This window comes from Littorina saxatilis, linkage group LG2 (assembly GCF_037325665.1).
Source record: "Littorina saxatilis isolate snail1 linkage group LG2, US_GU_Lsax_2.0, whole genome shotgun sequence".
Classification (NCBI taxonomy): Eukaryota; Metazoa; Mollusca; class Gastropoda; order Littorinimorpha; family Littorinidae; genus Littorina; species Littorina saxatilis.
The window spans coordinates 39,388,934-39,393,933 of record NC_090246.1 but is presented as its reverse complement, the minus strand read 5'-3'; the positions used below and the strand labels follow the sequence as shown (position 1 = coordinate 39,393,933).

At 48.0% G+C, this 5,000-nt stretch overlaps 1 protein-coding gene across 1 annotated transcript in view; it reads right to left on the bottom strand.

The window, feature by feature from the left end:
• Positions 1–5,000, bottom strand: part of LOC138952999 (uncharacterized) — a 46,736-nt gene that overhangs the window by 30,989 nt on the left and 10,747 nt on the right. The window lies entirely within an intron of this gene.

Sequence of the window (5,000 nt, the reverse complement as noted above, 5' to 3'; positions counted from 1 at the left end):
ACACACAAAGGCAGAGACAGACACACAAAGACAGAGACAGACACACAAAGACAGAGACAGACACACAAAGGCAGAGACAGACACACAAAGGCAGAGACAGACACACAAAGACAGAGACAGACACACAAAGGCAGAGACAGACACACAAAGACAGAGACAGACACACAGAGACAGACACACAAAGACAGACACAGACACACAAAGACAGAGACAGACACACAAAGACAGAGACAGACACACAAAGACAGAGACAGACACACAAAGACAGAGACAGACACACAAAGACAGAGACAGACACACAAAGGCAGAGACAGACACACAAAGACAGAGACAGACACACAGAGACAGACACACAAAGACAGACACAGACACACAAAGACAGAGACAGACACACAAAGACAGAGACAGACACACAAAGGCAGAGACAGACACACAAAGGCAGAGACAGACACACAAAGGCAGAGACAGACACACAGTAACAGAGACAGACACACAAAGGCAGAGACAGACACACAAAGGCAGAGACAGACACACAAAGACAGAGACAGACACACAAAGGCAGAGACAGACACACAAAGACAGAGACAGACACACAAAGGCAGAGACAGACACACAAAGACAGAGACAGACACACAAAGGCAGAGACAGACACACAAAGACAGAGACAGACACACAAAGGCAGAGACAGACACACAAAGACAGAGACAGACACACAGAGACAGACACACAAAGACAGACACAGACACACAAAGACAGAGACAGACACACAAAGACAGAGACAGACACACAAAGACAGAGACAGACACACAAAGACAGAGACAGACACACAAAGACAGAGACAGACACACAAAGGCAGAGACAGACACACAAAGACAGAGACAGACACACAGAGACAGACACACAAAGACAGACACAGACACACAAAGACAGAGACAGACACACAAAGACAGAGACAGACACACAAAGGCAGAGACAGACACACAAAGGCAGAGACAGACACACAAAGGCAGAGACAGACACACAAAGACAGAGACAGACACACAAAGGCAGACACAGACACACAAAGGCAGAGACAGACACACAAAGACAGAAACAGACACACAAAGGCAGAGACAGACACACAAAGACAGAGACAGACACACAAAGACAGAGACAGACACACAAAGACAGAGACAGACACACAAAGGCAGAGACAGACACACAAAGACAGAGACAGACACACAAAGGCAGAGACAGACACACAAAGGCAGAGACAGACACACAAAGGCAGAGACAGACACACAAAGGCAGAGACAGACACACAAAGACAGAGACAGACACACAAAGACAGAGACAGACACACAGAGACAGACACACAAAGACAGACACAGACACACAAAGACAGAGACAGACACACAAAGGCAGAGACAGACACACAAAGGCAGAGACAGACACACAAAGACAGAGACAGACACACAAAGACAGAGACAGACACACAAAGACAGAGACAGACACACAAAGACAGAGACAGACACACAGAGACAGAGACAGACACACAAAGACAGAGACAGACACACAAAGACAGACACAGACACACAAAGACATAGACACACACAGACAGACACACAGAGGCAGAGACAGACACACAAAGGCAGAGACAGACACACAAAGGCAGAGACAGACACACAGAGACAGACAGACACACAAAGGCAGAGACAGACACACAGAGACAGACAGACACACAAAGGCAGAGACAGACACACAAAGGCAGAGACAGACACACAAAGGCAGAGACACAAAGACAGAGACAGACACACAAAGGCAGAGACAGACACACAGAGACACACAGACACACAGAGACAGACACACAGAGACAGAGAGAGACACACAAAGGCAGAGACAGACACACAAAGGCAGAGACAGACACACAGAGACAGACACACAAAGGCAGAGACAGACACACAGAGGCAGAGACAGACACGCAAAGACAGAGACAGACACACAAAGACAGACACAGACACACAAAGGCAGAGACAGACACACAAAGGCAGAGACAGACACACAAAGGCAGAGACAGACACACAGAGACAGACACAGACACACAGAGACAGAGACAGACACACAGAGACAGAGACAGACACACAAAGACAGAGACAGACACACAAAGGCAGAGACAGACACACAAAGGCAGAGACAGACACACAAAGGCAGAGACAGACACACAGAGACAGACACAGACACACAGAGACAGAGACAGACACACAGAGACAGAGACAGACACACAAAGACAGAGACAGACACACAAAGACAGACACAGACACACAAAGGCAGAGACAGACACACAAAGACAGAGACAGACACACAGAGACAGAGACAGACACACAAAGGCAGAGACAGACACACAAAGACAGAGACAGACACACAAAGGCAGAGACAGACACACAAAGGCAGAGACAGACACACAAAGGCAGAGACAGACACACAAAGGCAGAGACAGACACACAAAGGCAGAGACAGACACACAGAGACAGACACAGACACACAGAGACAGAGACAGACACACAGAGACAGAGACAGACACACAAAGACAGAGACAGACACACAAAGACAGACACAGACACACAAAGGCAGAGACAGACACACAAAGACAGAGACAGACACACAGAGACAGAGACAGACACACAAAGGCAGAGACAGACACACAAAGACAGAGACAGACACACAGAGACAGAGACAGACACACAAAGGCAGAGACAGACACACAAAGACAGAGACAGACACACAAAGACAGAGACAGACACACAGAGACAGAGACAGACACACAAAGGCAGAGACAGACACACAAAGGCAGAGACAGACACACAAAGGCAGAGACAGACACACAAAGGCAGAGACAGACACACAAAGGCAGAGACAGACAGACACACAAAGACAGAGACAGACACACAGAGACAGACACACAAAGACAGAGACAGACACACAAAGACAGAGACAGACACACAGAGACAGAGACAGACACACAGAGACAGAGACAGACACACAAAGACAGAGACAGACACACAGAGACAGAGACAGACACACAAAGACAGAGACAGACACACAAAGACAGAGACAGACACACAAAGACAGAGACAGACACACAAAGACAGAGACAGACACACAGAGACAGAGACAGACACACAAAGACAGAGACAGACACACAGAGACAGAGACAGACACACAGAGACAGAGACAGACACACAGAGACAGAGACAGACACACAAAGACAGAGACAGACACACAAAGGCAGAGACAGACACACAAAGACAGAGACAGACACACAGAGACAGAGACAGACACACAAAGGCAGAGACAGACACACAAAGACAGAGACAGACACACAAAGGCAGAGACAGACACACAAAGACAGAGACAGACACACAAAGACAGAGACAGACACACAAAGGCAGAGCCCAGACACACAAAGGCAGAGACAGACACACAGAGACAGACACACAAAGGCAGAGCCCAGACACACAAAGACAGAGACAGACACACAAAGGCAGAGACAGACACACAAAGACAGAGACAGACACACAAAGACAGAGACAGACACACAAAGACAGAGACAGACACACAAAGACAGAGACAGACACACAAAGACAGAGACAGACACACAAAGGCAGAGCCCAGACACACAAAGACAGAGACAGACACACAAAGGCAGAGACAGACACACAGAGACAGACACACAAAGGCAGAGACAGACACACAAAGACAGACACACAAAGACAGAGACAGACACACAAAGGCAGAGACAGACACACAAAGGCAGAGACAGACACACAAAGGCAGAGACAGACACACAAAGGCAGAGACAGACACACAGAGACAGACACAGACACACAGAGACAGAGACAGACACACAGAGACAGAGACAGACACACAAAGACAGAGACAGACACACAGAGACAGAGACAGACACACAAAGGCAGAGACAGACACACAAAGACAGAGACAGACACACAGAGACAGAGACAGACACACAAAGGCAGAGACAGACACACAAAGACAGAGACAGACACACAAAGACAGAGACAGACACACAAAGGCAGAGACAGACACACAAAGGCAGAGACAGACACACAAAGGCAGAGACAGACACACAAAGGCAGAGACAGACACACAGAGACAGACACAGACACACAGAGACAGAGACAGACACACAGAGACAGAGACAGACACACAAAGACAGAGACAGACACACAAAGACAGAGACAGACACACAAAGGCAGAGACAGACATACAGAGACAGAGACAGACACACAGAGACAGAGACAGACACACAAAGGCAGAGACAGACACACAAAGACAGAGACAGACACACAAAGGCAGAGACAGACACACAAAGGCAGAGACAGACACACAAAGGCAGAGACAGACACACAGAGACAGAGACAGACACACAAAGGCAGAGACAGACACACAAAGGCAGAGACAGACACACAAAGGCAGAGACAGACACACAAAGGCAGAGACAGACAGACACACACAGACAGAGACAGACAGACAGAGACAGACACACAAAGACAGAGACAGACACACAAAGACAGAGACAGACACACAAAGACAGAGACAGACACACAAAGACAGAGACAGACACACAAAGGCAGAGCCCAGACACACAAAGACAGAGACAGACACACAAAGACAGACATAGACACACAAAGACAGAGACAGACACACAAAGACAGACACAGACACACAAAGACAGAGACAGACACACAAAGACAGAGACAGACACACAAAGACAGAGACAGACACACAAAGACAGAGACAGACACACAGAGACAGAGACAGACACACAGAGACAGAGACAGACACACAAAGGCAGAGCCCAGACACACAAAGACAGAGACAGACACACAAAGGCAGAGACAGACACACAAAGACAGAGACAGACACACAGAGACAGAGACAGACACACAAAGGCAGAGACAGACACACAAAGACAGAGACAGACACACAAAGGCAGAGACAGA